Consider the following 20074-nt stretch of genomic DNA (forward strand, 5'->3'; position numbering starts at 1 on the left):
TTCGGATTTTTTTTTTGTACATATGGTTTAGGCTGGTTTCACACTTGCGTTTTGATCTGCAGCATTTTAGCTGTAAAAAACGCATGCGTTTTTTTTTCTATACTTAACACTAAAAAACGCATGCGTTTATTCGTGGCAAAAAAATGCATTGCTGTCTATGTAAACGCATGCGTTTTTAAGCACATGCGTTTGCTTGCGTTAAAAACGCATGCGTTTTTATAGAAAAACACAAGAAAAAACAAGAAAACCCTAACCCTAGGGATCCTAACCCTTAGGGTTAGGGTTACGATCCTAACCCCTAGGGTTAGGGTTAGGATCCCTAGGGTTAGGGTCCCTAGGGTTAGGGTCCCTAGGGTTAGGGTTAGGGTCCCTAGGGTTACTAGGGATACTAACCCTAACCCTAGCTATTTCTGTTTTTAATGGGTTTTCTAGTTGATTTTGATGATTGGCAGCTGTCACACACTTCTCAGCATGCGTTTAAAAAACGTAAACGCCGCAAAACGCCGCGTTTTTTTTCTGCATGCAAAAACGCATGCGTCTAAAAAACGCGGCGTTTTGCCGCGTTTTTTCACCACATGCGTTTTTTAAAAAAACACTGCAGATCAAAACGCAAATGCGAAACCAGCCTTAGAGAGCTGTAAATCTTTTTTTTTTTTTTTTTTTTTTTTTAAATCTTTTTTGTGATATAAGTGTTTTATTTATTTCTTTTTTGTTTATTGGTGTTAAATGCAGGAATACTGGCTACATAGCAGAGCTGACTGTGTCCGGAGGAGGAAGCTATATTAAAGCTTCCTATTCACAGCGTACTCGCAGTATACACAGCACTGGTTTAGCATTGTGTATGCAGCCATAGGGAAGGCAGAGACTGTAGTAAACTATTTCTGCGTCTTTATGGGGAGTCTGGCTGTGTCTGACAGCTGGCTGTGCTTGTCTCTGATGTTGTAGAACTCCAAAGGCATGTGCACACATTGCAGATTTGCCTGTGAAATGTTCTGCACAGATTCTGCATCTCTTGACAGAAAACGCAGATAAAAACCCGCGCGGATTTTCATGCGGATTTGTATGCGGTTTTGAAAGCTAAATAGAGATCTATTATTGAAAGAAAAAAAAATTGTGATGTAATTTCTTGTCCAACTTCTTCATTTACCGTACATACTCCATTGAAGAATGTTTACACACACAGAAAGATGGATAGATAGATATATCGATAATACCAAGCCTGATGTTCAGTAATAAACATAATAAAATGGTAGGTAAAGAGTTAGGCTGGGGTGACACTTGTGAGAAACTCGGCTGAGTCTCTCGCATCAATTCTCGGCTGAACGCTCCGGTCCCGAGAGCCGGTGGCAATGCTGGGTATTGATGCGAGAGACTCGTGCGAGTTTCTCACAAGTGTGACCCCGGCCTTAAACGCAATAACTGTTTAATTTATAAAAAATTTGAAAAAAAAAAAATGGCCTGGGCTCCCACGCAATTTTGTGCGCCAGAGAGGGAAAGCCATCAACTAAGGGCCGATGTTTATAGCCTGGGATGGGGTTCGTACCCATGAATCTTCCCAGGCTATGAATATCAGCCCACAGCTGTATATTTAGCCTTTACTGGCTAATAAAATAGGGGGACCCCCCAAAAAAACGACTTGGGGTCCCCCTATAATTAATAGCCCGAAAAGGATATGCAGACAGCCGCGGGCTGATATTCATAGCCTAGGAAGGGACCATGGATATTGCCACTTCTCCCCCAGCTACAAACAAAGTGCCCCCCAGAAATGGCGCATCTGTAAGATGCACCAATTCTGGCGCTTAGCTCTCTCTTCCCACTGCACTGTAGTGGTGGCATATGGGGTAATAGGGGGTTAATGCCACCTTTTGAATTGTAAGGTGACATCAGGCCAGCTTAGTAGTGGAGAGGCATCAATGAGACGCCTATCCATTACTAATCCTATAGTTGTTAATGGGTTAAATAAACACAAACACATGCAGAATAAAGTATTTTAATAAAATAAAACACCACACAGTTTTGCCATCCTTATTATACTGGTAATCCATGCGACACCCTTAATCTCCTTGAAAAAATAATAAACCAACATAAATACTCTCTGGTCCGACGCAGTCCATATAATGACAAGTGTCCCACAACGATCTCCCCTATAGAGCTGTCACATCAGGAGATGCGACAGCTCTATAGGCCTCCAGTGACACACTGACAGGAGACAATGGCTCCTACAGTCCATCACTGAAGAAGTTACCTGAGTTCAGGCTCTCACTTTACGGCACTGCTGCGTGAGAATTTTCCCATGCAGCGGTGCCACAAGTGACTGTATGAACTCTGTACTCACAGCGGCGGAGGGATACAGTGCGGAAGGATACATTCCATCATTGTATCACCGGTACTGATGTGACCACTCTCCACGGGAGATTGGGACACTAGTTATTAAATGGATTACATCGGATCAGGGAGTATACTGTTGGTTTATTTTTAATTTTTTTTACAGGTGATCGAGTGCTTCGGGGACTAGGTTGAGTATGTACTGTGTGTGTGTGTGTGTGTGTGTTTTTTTTTTTTTTTTTTTTTTCTACTTTATACACTTGAACACAGTAGCCGGATGATGGGACTACTACTGTCCCATCATTCGACTAGCTGTCACTATAGCAGGCATAGCCGTAGTCCCATTGGACAATACATGCTCGCACTCTCGCGCTCTGCGCGCGCACTCTCGCGCTCTGCGCGCGCACTCTCGCGCTCTGCGCGCGCACTCTCGCGCTCTGCGCGCGCACTCTCGCGCTCTGCGCGCGCACTCTCGCGCTCTGCGCGCGCACTCTCGCGCTCTGCGCGCGCACTCTCGCGCTCTGCGCGCGCACTCTCGCGCTCTGCGCGCGTTCTCGCGCTCTGCGCGCGCGCTCTCGCGCTCTGCGCGCGCCCACGCGCGCGCGCGCACTCTCGCACTCTCGCACTCTCGCGCGCACGCACTCTCGCACTCTCGCACGCGCGCACTCTGCGCGCGCACTCTCGCACGCGCGCACTCTCGCGCGCACTCTCGCGCGCGCACGCACTCTGCGCACGCACTCTGCGCACGCACTCTGCGCACGCACTCTGCGCACGCACTCTGCGCACGCACTCTGCGCACGCACTCTGCGCACGCACTCTGCGCACGCACTCTGCGCACGCACTCTGCGCACGCACTCTGCGCACGCACTCTCGCGCGCACGCACTCTGCGCACGCACTCTCGCACTCTCGCGCGCACGCACTCTGCGCACGCACTCTCGCACTCGCGCACGCACTCTGCGCACTCTCGCGCGCACGCACTCTGCGCACGCACTCTGCGCACGCACTCGCGCGCTCTCGCGCGCTCTCGCGCGCACTCTCGCGCTCTCGCGCGCACTCTCGCACTCTCGCGCGCTCGCACTCTCGCGCGCACGCACTCTCGCACTCTCGCGCGCACGCACTCTCGCGCGCACGCACTCTCGCACTCTCGCACTCTCGCGCGCACGCACTCTCGCACTCTCGCGCGCACGCACTCTCGCACTCTCGCGCGCACGCACTCTCGCACTCTCGCACGCACGCACTCTCGCACTCTCGCGCGCACGCACCCTGCGCGCGCACTCTCGCGCGCACTCTCGCACGCACGCACTCTGCGCGCGCACTCTCGCGCGCACTCTCGCATTCTCCTGCGCACGCACTCTGCGCACGCACTCTGCGCACGCACTCTGCGCACGCACTCTCGCGCGCACGCACTCTCGCGCGCACGCACTCTGCGCACGCACTCTGCGCACGCACTCTCGCGCGCACGCACTCTCGCGCGCACGCACTCTCGCGCGCACGCACTCTGCGCACGCACTCTCGCGCGCACGCACTCTGCGCACGCACTCTCGCACTCTCGCGCGCACGCACTCTGCGCACGCACTCTCGCACTCTCGCGCGCACGCACTCTGCGCACGCACTCTGCGCACGCACTCTGCGCACGCACTCTGCGCACGCACTCTGCGCACGCACTCTGCGCACGCACTCTGCGCACGCACTCTGCGCACGCACTCTCGCGCGCACGCACTCTGCGCACGCACTCTCGCGCGCACGCACTCTGCGCACGCACTCTCGCGCGCACGCACTCTCGCGCGCACGCACTCTCGCGCGCACGCACTCTGCGCACGCACTCTCGCACTCTGCGCCCTCCCAATCTGCAGCGTTTCTCGCAGGCACATCCGCAGCAAATCCGCAGATCTTTTTTTAAACCTGCAGATTGGCCTGACACAATGGAAGTCAGTGGGTGCAGAAACGTTGTAGATCCTCAAAAAGAATTGACATGCAGTGAAAATAAAATGCTGCAAATCCACTCTTTTTTTTTTTTTTTTTTTTTTTTTTTTTTTTCTCCGCAGCATGTGCACAACAATTCTCAATTTCCCATTGACTGACTAACATTGCTTGTGCACTACACTGCAGATTTGATTTAATTCCGCACGTCCAAAAACGCTGCGGATCTACATCTAAATCCTCAATGTGTGCACATAGCCTAATACTATGCAGTGGCATTTTAAAACATTACTGCTATGTAGAATACGGACCACTTGGCTGTTTAGTTTGTGGGCGGTCCATAAGTAGTTAACCCCTTCCCAAACTGTGACACAGCGTATGCGTCATGAAAGTCGGTGCCAATCCGACCTGTGACGCATATGCTGTGTCACAGAATGATCGCGTCCCTGCAGATCGGGTGAAAGGGTTAAATCCAATTTCACCCGACCTACAGGGACAGGGGGAGTGGTACTTCAGCCCAGGGGGGGTGGCTTTGCGCCCCCCAACCCCCCCCCCCCGTGGCTACGTTAGCTCTGATTGGCTCTTTCACTTTCAACAGCCAATCAGAGCAATTTGTAATATTTCACCTATGAAAAGTGGTGAAATATTACAATCCAGCCATGGTCGATGCTTCAATATCATCGGCCATGGCTGGAAACCCTGATCTGCCCCCTGCCACCGACCTCCTCCCCAGTCCTCCGTTCTGTCCCGTACTCCCCTCCGTTCTCCTATCCGCTCCCCCCCCCCCCCCCCCGTGCTCAGATCCACCCCCCCGTGCTCCGATCCCACCCCCTCATACTTACCGAGCCTCCCGGTGTCCGTCCGTCTTCTCCAAGGGCGCCGCCATCTTCCAAAATGGCGGGCGCATGCGCAGTGCGCCCGCCGAATCTGCCGGCAGATTCGTTCCAGGTACATTTTGATCACTGTGATAGGTTTTATCACAGTGATCAAAATAAAAAAAAATAGTAAATTAACCCCCCCTTTATCACCCCCATAGGTAGGGACAATAATAAAAATATTTTCTTTATTTTAATTTTTTTTCCCCACTAGGGTTAGGGTTGGGGTTAGATTTAGGGTTAGGGTTAGAATTAGGGTTAGAACTAGGGTTAGAATTAGGCTATGTGCGGATTTGGCTGCGGATCCGCAGCGGACTGCCCGCTGCGGATTCGTAGCAGTTTTCCATCAGGTTTACAGTACCATGTAAACCTATTGAAAACCAAATCTGCTGTGCCCATGGTGCGGAAAATACCACGCGGAAATGCTGTGTTGTATTTTCCGCAGCATGTCAATTCTTTGTGCGGATTCCGCAGCGTTTGACACCTGTTCCTCAATAGGAATCCGCAGGTGAAATCCGCACAAAAAACACTGGAAATTCGCGGTTATTCCGCAGGTAAAATGCAGTGCCTTTTACTTGCGGATTTTTCAAAAATGGTGCAGAAAAATCTCACACGAATCCGCAACGTGGGCACATAGCCTTAGGGTATGTTTCCACGTTCAGGATTGCATCAGGATTTGGTCAGGATTTTACATCAGTATTTGTAAGCCAAAACCAGGAGTGGAACAATTAGAGGAAAAGTATAATAGAAACATATGCACCACTTCTGCATTTATCACCCACTCCTGGTTTTGGCTTACAAAAACTGATGGAAAATCCTGACCAAATCCTGATGCAATCCTGAACGTGGAGACTTACCCTTAGGGTTAGTGTTGGAATTAGGGCTAGAGTTGGAAATAGGGTTAAGATTAGGCTTGTGGTTATGGTTAGGGGTGTGTTGTGGTTAGGGTTGGGATTAGGGTTAGGGGTGTGTCGGGGTTAGGGTTGTGGTTAGGGGTGTGTTGGGGTTAGGGTTATGGCTAGAGTTGAGATTAGGGATAGGGGTGTGTTGGGGTTAGTGTTGGAGTTAGAATTGAGGTGTTTCCACTGTTTAGGCACATCAGGGGTCTCCAAACGCAACATGGCGCCACCATTGATTCCAGCCAATCTTGTGTTCTAAAAGTCAAATGGTGCTCCCTCCCTTCCGAGCCCAGACGTGCGCCCAAACAGTGGTTTACCCCCACATATGGGGTACCAGCATACTCAGGACAAACTGGGCAACAACTTTTGGGGTCCAATTTTTCCTGTTACCCTTGCAAAAATAAAAAATTGCTTGCTGAAACATTAATTTTTCATTCCTCAATAATTATTTTTTATTTTCATGGCTCTGCGTTATAAACTTCTGTGAAGCACTTGGGGGGTTCAAAGTGCTCACCACACATCTAGATAAGTTCCTTGGGGGGGTCTAGTTTCCAAAATGGGGTCACTTGTGGGGGGTTTCTACTGTTTAGGCACATCAGGGGCTCTGCAAACGCAACGTGACGCCTGCAGACCATTCCATCAAAGTCTGCATTTCAAAAGTCACTACTTCCCTTCCGAGCCCCGACGTGTGCTCAAACAGTGGTTTACCCCCACATATGGGGTATCGGTGTACTCAGGACAAACTGGACAACAACTTTTGGGGTCCAATTTCTCCTGTTACTCTTGTGAAAATAAAAAATTGCGGGCTAAAAAATTATTTTTGAGGAAAGAAAAATGATGTTTTATTTTCACGGCTCTGCGTTATAAACTTCTGTGAAGCACTTGGGGGGTTAAAGTGGTCACCGCTCATCTAGATTAGTTCCATGGGAGGTCTAGTTTCCAAAATGGGGTCACGTGTGGGGGAGGTCCAATGTTTAGGCACACAGGGGCTCTCCAAACGTGACATGGTGTCCGCTAACGATTGGAGCTAATTTTTCATTCAAAAGTCAAATGGCGCTCCTTCCCTTCCGATCCTTGCCGTGTGCACAAACAGTGGTACCCCCCCACATATGAGGTATCGATGTACTTGGAAGAAATTGCCCAGCACATTTTAGGATCCATTTTATCCTATTGCCCATGTGAAAATGAAAAAATTGAGGATAAAAGAAATTTTTTGTGGAAAAAAAAAAAAGTACTTTTTCATTTTTACGGATCAATTTGTGAAGCACCTGGGGGTTTAAAGTGCTCACTATGCATCTAGATAAGCTCCTTTGGGGGTCTAGTTTCCAAAATGGGGTCACTTGTGGGGGAGCTCCAATATTTAGACACACAGGGGCTCTCCAAACGCGACATGGTGTCCGCTAAAGATTGGAGCCAATTTTTCATTGAAAGTCAAAGGGCGCTCCTTCCCTTCCGAGCCCAGACGTGCGCCCAAACAGTGGTTTACCCCACATATGGGGTATGGGCGTACTCAGGACAAATTGTACAATAGCTTTTGTTGTCCAGTTTCTCTTTTTACCCTTGGGAAAATAAAAAAAATTGTTGCTAAAAGACCATTTTTGTTAAATGTTAAATGTTCATTTTTTTTCCATCATACATGACGGCACCACGAGAGAGGGTATCCGCCCATCAAGGACAGGAAACCTTCAAGATAAAAGGGGCGGCTCCTCTCTCCACATCAGTTGGTTTCCTGTCCTTGACGGGGAACCCTCAAGATGGAAGACTTCTGATGAAGATAGAAGAGGATGCCCGGGCCTGAGTCGGGTGGATTTGGGCAGGTGCTGGTCTGCTACACCCGTCACCAGGTACCGGTAGTTGCAATGTATACCATGCCCCCCCTGAGCGAAGCATGGCCACAGCCCGTGAGGCGAACGCCCGGGTGAAGATTATCCACGGGGGCCGCAGGTGGCTCTTCCCAACCCCCCCCCGTCAAGTTAGAAATCCTGCTGTCCACGGGGGTCACCTTTTGGTGCCCCCCCTGTTGACCTAAGGTGGCCATGCAGCCCGTGAGGCACATCGGTGCCCGGGCTTAGTAAGTCTCCTCAGAGGTGGGGCCCTCCCTGTTGAGTTTCAAAAAGCAGGTCTCCCCCCTTCCCCCTCCTCCCTGACGGTACCTGAGGCTACACAGAGCATAATACCCTATCTGGACAACTTCCTGATTGTAGGGAAGAACTTTTCTCACTGTCAGGAGCAGGTCAGGATAGTGATGGACACTCTACAGACACTGGGATGGCAACTAAACCTCAAGAAATCCAAACTAGAGCCAGCAATGGTCCAGAATTTCCTGGGGATAACGGTAGACTCCGTGGCACAGGAATGTCGCCTCCCAGAAGAAAAAGAGGAAAAAATCAAGCAGATGATTATAACAACATTAACAAAACCAGAGATGACTTTGAGAAGGGCCATGTCAGTATTGGGGTCCCTAACCTCCTGCATAGCGGCAGTAAAATGGGCCCAGTTCCATGCAAGAGAACTGCAATGGTGTGTGCAGCAGAACGACCTGGAACTTCAGGGGCAGCTAGAGCAGAAGCTCACTCTCCCACTCTCTGTGCTCCAATCTCTCATATGGTGGTTACAGATAGTCATCTCCGAGAGGAGTCCCCTGGACATTTACAGCCTCCAAAGTGATCACAACGGACGCCAGTCCATGGGGGTGGAGAGCTCACTCAGACACACTGTGGGTCCAAGATCCCTGGGCTCAAGAGGAGAAAAATCTATCCTCAAACGAGTGGGAACTCCTAGCAATAGAAAAGGCGCTAGAGAGATTACTTCCACACTTGACCAGGCATCATGTGAGGGTCCTATCGGGCAACCGGACAGCGGTCGCATACGTGAACCACCAGGGGGGCACCCGTTCTCGGTCACTGATGCACATAACCAGAAGACTCATGTCTAGCCGAAAGGCATTTCCTGTCATTATCGGCCCTGCATATTCGAGGTGTGGACAATATAAAGGCAGACTTTTTAAGCAGGGACCACTTGAGGCAAGGGGAATGGTCCCTAAAAGTCAATTTTTCAACAGATAGTACACATGTGGGGAAGACCCAGGGTAGACCTCTTTGCCTCAAAAGCCAACAAGAAAGTTCAAAGATTCTGCTCCCTGAACCCAGCAGACAGGCCGTTGGCAATAGACGCCTTCAGTATAGAATGGACGTCAGGACTCCTGTATGCCTTCCCACCGATATGTCTAGTTCCAGCAGTTCTGAGGAAGATCAGGGAGGACAAGGCCAGGGTAATTGTGATAGCTCCCTTCTGGCCGAAAAGACCATGGTTTTACTGGCTGAGCTGAGAGTGATGTCAGTGACGGACCCGTGGGTTCTCCCGGAAGACCAGGACCTTCTAACGCAGGGTCCCTTCAACCACCTGCAGAACTCCGGGCTTCATTTGACAGCCGGGCATTTGAGTGGTCGTTACTAGAGAAAGAAGGGTTCTCAGCTGGGTTAATATACATCTTGCTCAGCAGCAGGAAACCAGTAACGACCAAGATCTATGGGAGAATATGGAAGAAATTCCTCTCCAGCTCACGACCAATACGGGAAGGGGAGGTCCCGATAGTGGCAATACTGGAGTTACTGCAAAAGGGCTTAGATCTGGGGTTAGCTGTTATACCCTCAAAGTACACATTTCAGCCTTAGCAGCTTTATTCAACTGTGACCTGGCAAGCAATAGGTGGGTGGTGAGGTTTATCCGAGCCTGTAGTAGAGCTGACTCTGTTCCATCCCCTACTCCTCCACCATGGGATCTGAATTTAGTGTTAACAGCCCTGACAGAAAGCCCCTTTGAGCCGTTAGTACTTTATCTGAAGTTGTATTTAACATTAAAAACAGCTTTGTTAGTGGCACTTACATCGGCCCGTAGGGTGGGGGATTTACACTCATTGTCAGCTGACCCCCCCCTTACACACAAATCATGGACGATAGGGTTGTATTAAAATTAGATCCGGCATATCTCCCCAAAGTGGTATTGAGATTCCATAGGGCTCAGGATATAACCCTACCCTCTTTCTGTCCCAATCCTAGTAACAAGAAAGAGGAGAGACTCCATTGCCTAGATGTCAGGAGATGTATCCTGCAGTATTTAGAGAGTACAAAATCCTGGAGGAAACAGAGGGCTTTATTTGTTTCGTTCTAGGGGTCAAGGAAGGGCCTTAAAGCCTCGAAACAGACTATAGCTAGATGGGTGAGAGAGGCCATTATTCTACCGTATAGTAGTGCAGGCAGGGTTATTCCACAGGGTCTGAAAGCCCATTCCACGAGGGCCATGGCGACATCGTGGGCGGAGAGCAAATGCTACCATCGACCAAATCTGTAAGGCGCCCACTTGGTCCTTTCCGTCTACATTTTTTAAACATTATAGGCTAGACCTATCTGCTACCTCTTCTCCCAAATGTGAGATCAGAGTGTTACAAGCAGTGATCCCTCCCTAAAAGAGAATACAAATCTCTGTAACTCTCTCGTGGTGCCGTCATGTATGATGGAAAAACACGGGTATTACATACCTGGTAATGTGTTTTTTCATGAGACATGACGGCACCCTTATATTCCCACCCTTTTGATCACGTCATTAGTTGGGTGCATTATTAGCATTATTTGTATTATACACTCCCTGGGGTATCGGTGAATAGAACCGTATAGGATGTATTATTTATGTGTACACTAACCAGCGGAGTTCCTCTCGTACTCTGTAAAACAACTGATGTGGAGAGAGGAGCCGCCCCTTTTATCTTGAAGGTTTCCTGTCCTTGATGGGCGGATCCCCTCTCTCGTGGTGCTGTCATGTCTCATGAAAAAACACATTACCAGGTATGTAATACCCGTGTTTTCCTTCCATGTTGCTTCTGCTGCTGTGAAGCACCTGAAGGGTTAATAAACTTCTTGAATGTGGTTTTGAGTACCTTGAGGGGTGCAGTTTTTAGAATGGTGTCACTTTTGGGTATTTTCAGCAATATAGACTCCTCAAACTGACTTCAAATGTGAGGTGGTCCCTAAAAAAATGGTTTTGTAAAGTTGTTGTAAAAATGAGAAATCGCTGGTCAAATTTTAACCCTTATAACTTCCTAGCAAAAAAAAAAAATTTGTTTCCAAAATTGTGCTGATGTAAAGTAGACATGTGAGAAATGTTATTTATTAACTATTTTGTGTCACATAACTCTCGTTTAACAGAATAAAAATTCAAAATTTGAAAATTGCGAAATTTTCAATTTTCGCCAAATGTCCATTTTTTTTTTTTCACAAATAAACGCAAAAATTATCGACCTAAATTTACCACTAACATGAAGCCCAATATGTCACGAAAAAACAGTCTCAGAACCGCTAGGATCCGTTGAAGCGTTCCTGAGTTATTACCTCATAAAAGGACACTGATCAGAATTGCAAAAAACGGCCAGGTCATTAAGGTCAAAATAGGCTGGGTCATGAAGGGATTTAAGTTTTAACTTATGAGAACTTATCATAACATGTCATGACATAACATCATAACATATCATATTAACTTATCATAAGTTATCATAAGCCAAGGAAATCAAATTAGGCATTTTCTTACAAATGGAGAGGAGTGGGAATGATGTTCTTGGTGATCTGGAGTCTGTCTGGTGGAGGTAGAATTGTGCCCATGTAGAGAGTCATAAAGACACACAATGAGGAATCAAGTGGACACGCCTGTGGGAAAACATTTATCTACACCTGGACATTGCATGACAGACTTAGCCTGAGACTTTTATGTGCCCACGTTGTGGATTCGTGTGTGGATTTTTCCGCACCATTTTTGAAAAATCCACAGGTAAAACGCAGTGCGTTTTACCTGCGGATTTCCTGCCTTTTTTGTGCGGATTTCGCCTGCATTTTTACACCTGCAGATTCCTATTGAGGAGCAGGTGTAAAACGCTGCGGAATCCGTACAAAGAATTGACATGCTGTGGAAAATAAACCGCAGTGTTTCAGCGCGGTATTTTCCACAGCATGGGCACTGCGGATTTGGTTTTCCATAGGTTTACATGGAACTGTACAACACATGAAAAACTGCTGCCAGTCCGCAACGTCAAATCCGCAACGTGTGCACATAGCCTTAATACTAAAAGGTCATTTTAAGGATGACAGAGAGGAATAATTTGGGAATTCAAACTGATAAAGATGTTCAATTCTAGGACTCAATTTAACACCTGGATTTATGAGTCACTACTAGTGTTGAGCATTCCGATACCGCAAGTATCGGGTATCGGCCGATATTTGCTGTATCGGAATTCCGATACTTTTGTGGTATCGGGAATCGGTATTAATGTGTAAAATAAAGAATAAAAATAAAAAATATTGATATACTCACCCTCTGACGCGCCCTGGTTGTAACCGCCAGCCTCCGTTCATAAGAATGAGCGCTTGAAAGTCCTTAGATGACGTCGCGGCCTGTGATTGGTCGCGGAGCGGTCACGTGACCGCTCCGCGACCAATCACAGGCCGCGACGTCATCTAAGGTCTTTCAAGCGCTCATTCTTATGAACGGAGGCTGGCAGTTACAACCAGGGCGCGTCAGAGGGTGAGTATGTCAATATTTTTTTTTTTTATTCTTTATTTTACACATTAATATGGATCCCAGGGCCTGAAGGGGAGTTTCCTCTCCTTCAGACCCTGGGAACCATCAGGATACCTTCCGATACTTGGTGTCCCATTGACTTGTATTGGTATCGGTATCGGCGATATCCGATACTTTTCGGGTATCGGCCGATACTATCCGATACCGGGACGGTATCGTTCAACACTAGTCACTACATGGATACAATTCCCACCTTCACCAGATGGTCTCCAGATAACTAAGAACATAATTCCCACGCCTCTCCGTTTGTAAGAAAATGCCTAATTTGATTTCCTTGGCTTATCTTTGAGGCATCACCCCTCCCACCTCATGAACAAATGTCCTACTGTAGTATTCCTTAAATGTTGTGCTTTTACATCTATTTGTATTTTGCCTGAAGAAGGAGCCTCTGTTCTCTGAAAGTTGCAAACATATATTATTTTCTGGTTAGCCAATAAAGGTATCACTCCGAGAATACTTTTGTCATCATTGGGCAGAAAAGTATTCACATTGTTTTTTCTTTAGTTGTTTTTTTCTGGCTAACTCGCTCCCACAAGATCACTTATTGTGCATCGAGACTGTGGTATATAATCACACAATAAATGGTGGTGATAATTGGCTGCGTTGAATTTCAACCTTTTTGTAAGAGATGGTGATATAAGTAGCATTCCTGTCACAGCTTTCAGGAAAATACTTGTTATCATAGGTGAATTATAATGAGGGCAATCTGGGCTTAATGTTCAAGGCTCTGGGGGGCCCATGGCCAGATTCCCCCTTTTATAATGTTTTGGGTGGCCCATATCTTCAGGCAGGGAGCTTTCCTAAATCTCCACTGCTGGCAATACAAAATGGCAGCGCAGCTCCAGGGGAGCTCCCATCGCCTCTTCAGTAATGTGCTCGCGTAATGACATTATCATGCCAGCATGTACGCGCTGGCCACAAGAAGTGGCACCCTGGGGACCGGGGCAGAGTGCTGGAGGTGTGTTCCTTTTTTTTTTTAAATACATTTTCATGGGTTGTGTTCCTTTTTATACAGGGGGCTATGTAGGGGCTTGTACTGTATATAGGGGGGCTGTGTGGGGGCTCGTACTGTATATAGGGGAATGTTGGCATACTTAATTCTGCTCAATATTAAAGGGAACCTGTCACCCCAAAAATCGAAGGTGAGCTAAGCCCACCAGCATCAGGGGCTTATCTACAGCATTCTGTAGTGCTGTAGATAAGCCCCCGATGTATCCTGAAAGATGAGAAAAAGAGGTTAGATTATACTCACCCAGGGGCGGTCCGGTCTGATGGGCGTCGCGTTCTGGGGCCTCCCTTCTTCTTACGATGACATCCTGTTCTTGTCTTCAGGCTCCGGCGCAGGCGTACTTTGTCTGTCCTGTTGAGGGCAGAGCAAAGTACTGCAGTGCACAGGTGCTGGGCTTCTCAGATCTTTCCCGGCGCCTGCGCACTGCAGTACTTTGCTCTCAACAGGACAGACAAAAGTACGCCTGCGCTGGAGCTGCAGTGTGAATACAAGAAGAGGACGTCATCATAAGAAGATGGGAGGCTCCGGACCGGACCTCAACGCCCATCGGAGCGCCCGCCCAGGTGAGTATAATCTAACCTCTTTTTCTTACCTTTCAGGGTACATCGGGGCTTATCTACAGTATTACAGAATGCTGTAGATAATCCCCTGATACTGGTGGGCTTAGCTCACCTTTGATTTTGGGGGTAACAGGTTCCCTTTAAGAGATTAAATTAATCTAAAATAATTATGTTGATATTAATGTTGCATAGGATTAATTTCAGCCTATTGGGTCAGCCATCCACAACAGTCACCCACTCGTGTGGCCCCTTGGGAAAATTAATTGCCCACCCCTTTTCTATTACATATATAGCACTGTACATGAGGAGAAAAAAATTTGCACGACACGTGGCATGCTACTATCGCTCGTTTTGCATCTACAGATGTGCCCCAGATGATCTGTGTTGGATCATGTGATAAATCATGAGATTATCAAAAGGGATCATGTGACATGTCAGTGATACATTGGGGTGGGGGGCACACCTTCTAAACTGGCTGGGGTCCTGGCCACTCTTAATCTGCCCCTGTGTGCGATGGCCGTTGTGGTGTGACTGAACAGTAGTCGGTCTTGGCATTAGGTAAGCGTTGTTGCTCAGTGGGGTTAAGTCCTCTGGTATTCTTCGAGTGGGGGGATCCTGTCCCACCTGGCACACAAATGCGTTTCCCATATCAGGCTGGTAATTTTTTGGCCATGAAATGACTAAGTTGTGCCAGACTTGGTTTTGCTTCCTCTGATCCCCGTGTTAGCGTGGGAATGGCAGCAGCTGGTGAGGAGGTTGGCTTTTCGCAGCGAGCACTCGTGTTACTGTCCCACGTCCGTCCATGCTGCCCTGTCTGGAGTCCACATTGTGACTCCACTTCTGCATTGCTCTCATACTTGGTGCTTGTGTCTCCTAATCTATGAACACGTCTGCACTTGAGCTAGGATGTGATGTGTATATGTCATTGATTGTCATGTCGGCTGTCATTCCTCCTCCCTCACCATCCTTCCTTCTGCCATTCAGTTTGCTGCACCCACTGTCCTATTTATTTCCCGCATATCAGTTTCCCTCAAATCTTACTGTATCGTATTTGACCTCCCACACATACAGCATTTTACTTCTGAGCCCCTTGAAGCCTACACTGGAAGGAATTGAGGGGATGATAGATATCTGAACTATGGCTTCCAAGAATTCCACAATACATTGGTTGGCTATAGAAAGTGACCTCACATGCTTTCTGCATTCCCAGCGATGGCCTTCAATGAAGCATTTGTTGGACATTTGTACTCCCCATTAGGGTACATTGACATATACAAAGTTTGCCAATAATGCATAGCAAATCTGCAGCAAATCCATATTTGTAACAGCTTGTGATGCAGATGTAACGAGGCTTTGTCATTGAAAAGAGTGAAATGCCGCAGTTTAAAAAATAAAATGTTGTTCCCTTCCAGTATTGGGGTAGAGGAACAATACTATTGAGTATTGATTTAGGTTATTCCAGCAATATCCAAATGTGTACACTAAACCATCACCGTACAAGGAGGAGAAGTGCACAGTCCACTGGTCAATGAGGGAGAGAACAGAAAGACTTGTCTGCTGAAGAAAATGGCTGTATTTCCTGTGATGGGTCCATGCTGGAGAACGCTCTTCTAAATTTCCACATAGTCCTTTCTCTGTAAAGCCCCCGTCTCACTAAGCGAGATCGCTGCTGAGTCACAAGTTTTGTGACGCAACAGCGACCTCAGTAGCGATCTCGCTATGTGTGACACGTAGCAGCGACCCGGCCCCTGCTGTGAGATCGCTGGTTGTGTCGGAATGGCCTGGACCTTTTTTTGATCGTTGAGGTCCCGCTGGGTAGCACACATCGCTGTGTTTGACACCTTACCAATGACCTCGTTGACAACTCAGACACTGAATCGTCGTCATAGCTCCCATGTGACATCGTTGTACAGGTCGCTACAGGTCGCTGGTGAGATGTCAAACAGTGAGATCGCAGCTGCGATCGTTAGTAAGATCTCACTGTTTGACATCTCACCAGCGACCACATAGCGACGCAGCAACGATCCCTGACAGGTCGTATCGTTGTCGGGATCGCTTTAGCGTCGCTAAGTGAGACGGGGCCTTAATTCCACCAGATAACGGGTGAATACAGTACATTGACGGTTGTCCTTAATCTGCTTGTATCCAATTCGCTGCCGGGATTTCACATTGTAGGCACGTACTCTTTAAAAGGGCAAATGGCAACATCCGGATGTCTCAATGGGGATATTAACCAGTGTTTCTATGGACAGTGCTGAAGTACAATCTGACCAATCAGTTGGGGAACGCAAGTCTGTTTGCAATATTTCCTTGTCACAAATGTGTGCCCCAGACTTGTCAATAATTTGCCGTTTAATAGATCTGTTCTGCAGTAGGTTCTTTGAAAAAGACTTAGAAAAGACAAGGGGATATGATTTATCTTGTAGCAGTAAGTACAGATTTTTTGAATAAAGGTGCATATTCTAGACCAGCGTTCCCAAACCCCATCCTCATATCCCCAACACATCAGGCTTTCAGGATTTCCTCAGTATTGCACACGTGTGGCAGTTTCTGATGCCTTAATAATGTCACAACCTGTGCAATACTAAGGAAATCCTGAAAACAGGACTGGAATTTGGGAAACTCTGTCCTAGCTGGTCAAAAATAACTTAAAGGGACTCTATTAGCCGTTTTTTCCCATCAAATCTGAGAGCAACATGGTGTAGTGATAGACCCTGATTCCAGGAATGTGTCACGTACAGGACTGCTTGGTGTAGTTTTGATAGAATCCCTACTTTGATGTAGATATAGCAGAGCTAAGTTTTCTATGCCTGTGTATAACCCCGCCTACACCCGTGATTGGCAGCTTCCATTGTACACTGCACATATCAGAAAGCTGCCAATTAGTGAGGGGGCGGGGATACTCAGATTAGCCTGACTGGTCTGCACATGGGACCTAGTCCGGCATTGATAATTTCATGCTGATAAAACACTGATTGCATTGAAACTACAGCACGCAGCCAAATAAGTGGCACATCCCTATAGTCAGGCTCTCTGCCTCTATATTATTCTGTTCTGTTTCAATAACATAACCTCTTTACAGATTCCCTTTAAATATATGTGCCATACCTTTTTATATTGGAACCTTAATTTTTACAATGTATAAGTCACAATGTAACAAAATTTGACATCGACATGCAAGATTTGACACCCACATCCCCTGCCTAAATAGTATAATTTTTGCCAAATTAATCTTTTAAGGGGTTTAATTTTTTGAGTACCGTAAGTCCTAGGCTTGAACAGAGTACATGAAATATTTGGTAAGTTAGCGCTGCATAGGATTGCATACAATTCACTGCATGGCTTTGTAATGTAGCTCCGCAAGGCCATGTTCGCACATTGAAATACTGTTGATTTTTGGATGTTTAAGTAATAAACGCAAAAAAACAGACAAAAGCTAAAAAAGATGCACAGGCTTCTTCCTGGTGTTTTTCTTTAACCTTTCTATTGACTTGTATTGAGTCAATACAATTGTCTTGGTGGAAAACGTCTGAAGAATGTACATCTCACTATGTATATAGGGCAGCACGGTGGCTCAGTGGTTAGCACAGCAGCCTTGCAGTGCTGGAGTCCTGGGTTCAAGCCCCACTAAGGACAACATCTGCAAAGAGTTTGTATGTTTTCCTCGTGTTTGCGTGGGTTTCCTCCGGGTACTCCGGTTTCCTCCCACATTCCAAAGACATACTGATAGGGAATTTAGATTTTGAGCCCCAACGGGGACAGCGACGATAATGTGTGCAAACTGTAAAGCTCTGCGGAATATGTTAGCGCTATATCAAAATAAAGATTATTATTATTAGTATATGCTTGGCATCTTTTGAAAGCTGAAAACGTTTAAGCTGTAAAGCCTGAATAGAAGGTTGTTTTTCCGTACAGATGAATAGGAAGATTCTCGTGAGAGGTTTGGCGCGGTGCTGCTCTGAAAAACGATCAGAAAGAACCATAGTGTGAACAAACCTCTCACCCATTATAGTCTATGGAGCCGTTCATTTGTCCCTGTTTTATGCTCTGTGTTCCCTTAAGAAAATCAGGGAGACATGTCAGCTTTTGATCAATGAATAAAAATAACACATACATGTGTAATGGGTCCCTGAAAATCCCTTTTTTTTTTTTTTTTTTGTGGGGAACGTGATGAGTGGTCTCCATGTACATATAAACAGACATCTAGTGATCCTTATTTGATTGCCAAGTAAATGAATTTCCCATTTTTTTTTTACCTGTCACTAGTTGTTATAATACAAAACACGTGGCCGGAGACTTGCTATACAAGTACTCGCCATTTAATTAACAAGTTTTTTTGCTTTTGCAGATCTTAATTTTATTACCGAAGTCCTTTTTTTTTTTTTTTTTTTCTCCCCTTTCTTTCTCTGTTGCACACTGATTAGCATGTCTATGTAAATGACTGTTCACTGGGACAACTGGGCTCTGACAGCAGGTCTGTGAAAGACCATGAGATAAATGTATAAAACAATAGCAGCTTGTGCCTGGGGACGCTGGGGAGAACAGATGCTGGGAGCGTTGGCTAACCACAGTTTAAAAGATGCGGGTGTTAGAGCCTCCCATCACAGCAAAGCCTGACCGTTCTTGCCGGTAAGATGGGGTTAACTGTCATCCCTGCTAAGAGTCCTCCATGTGAATAGCTAATGGATCTGCTGTGTTTCCCTGTACAATTCTGACATTCAGCCAAGGCTAGCAGGTCAGAGCTGAGCACTAGTAGGCGGACTGGAGAAAAGAGTTGGGGTTCTGGGTGGACAGCAGAAAAGGGGAGTAAAGGCGGCGGAGGGCGACACAATAGCCCTCACTCTGTTCTTCTGGAATGCAAGGGGTGAGTATGACGCGGTTATGAATAAACATCAGTCTTTTCTCATGCATGGAGTCATCAGTCTTGTTCATCTTCTCCATCCTCCATTCTTATTTCATATCAGTGTGCTGAAATAAGATTCACATCACAAGTTTCAAACTTCAGGATCAGTGGCATAACTGGAGTCCGATGAGCCCTGGTGTAAAATGTGGACCCCTCTGCATGTTTTTCATATGTATCCTATAAAGACATGTGTTGTCCTCCATCCTGGCTCCTTCTTGTAATAATGTCCTCCACCCTGGTATAATGCCACATAATGGCCCCCATTCTGGTACCATGTCCCACATCTTGGGCCCCTCCCGCTTTTCTCCAGCACATTTTAAAAAGAAACACTTCTACTCCCCTTCCTAAGCTCCTACACCGCCCGGTATCCTCTTCTGTAGCCAGCACAGGAGCAGGCAGCTGACTTCAATGTGCTGGCACGGGTAGTGCATGATGTGACTGGCAAGCCGACATCAGCTGCCGGCCTCTGACCAGTGGTGTGTTCTGCAGTGCAGGGAGCCAGCAGGTCTCTGCACTGCAACACTTTTCATCGGAATGTGTGTCCGAGGACGCACCTTTAGGTGAAATTGCCCTCTGGGGGCCCCCCCAGCACATGTGCCCCGATTGCAACCTCTGCGACTTCGATCATTACGCCCCTGTTTAGGAAAGCTGTGTGGGTGGGAAAACCCTCCCAAAGTCCTAAGTGTGAATATACCTAGTTGAGTAGGAATATGCTTTGTGGTGTAATGAAGTAGGCTTGCAAGTCAATGCACAAGGAGAGCCGTAATGGCAACCATTCTGATTCCTACTCAAATTTTGCCAGATCAGTGTACCGTAATTTGATATTTTGTGGAGGGGGACTTATTTGGTGGCAGGTATAGAGATATATTTTTCTGGTATTTAAAATGTATGAAAACACATTTCAAAGGGAATTAAATTTACAACACTAGAGCCTTGTTGACGAATCTGTTAACCAGGG

General features: G+C 47.0%; 1 protein-coding gene across 5 annotated transcripts in view; it reads left to right on the forward strand.

Annotated features, from left to right (window-relative positions):
* The window catches only part of LOC143816784 (transmembrane protein 198), a 120222-nt gene that overhangs the window by 65496 nt on the left and 34652 nt on the right, over positions 1–20074 (forward strand). The window contains exon 1 of one of the 5 annotated variants that reach the window (XM_077297599.1): positions 18821–18842. The exons of the other annotated variants lie outside the window; for them this stretch is intronic. The gene's annotated coding sequence lies outside the window, so the exon portion shown is untranslated. Of the gene's footprint in view, positions 1–18820; positions 18843–20074 lie in introns of those variants that run through there. 5 annotated transcript variants of the gene reach the window in all.

This window comes from Ranitomeya variabilis, chromosome 3, assembly GCF_051348905.1.
Source record: "Ranitomeya variabilis isolate aRanVar5 chromosome 3, aRanVar5.hap1, whole genome shotgun sequence".
Classification (NCBI taxonomy): Eukaryota; Metazoa; Chordata; class Amphibia; order Anura; family Dendrobatidae; genus Ranitomeya; species Ranitomeya variabilis.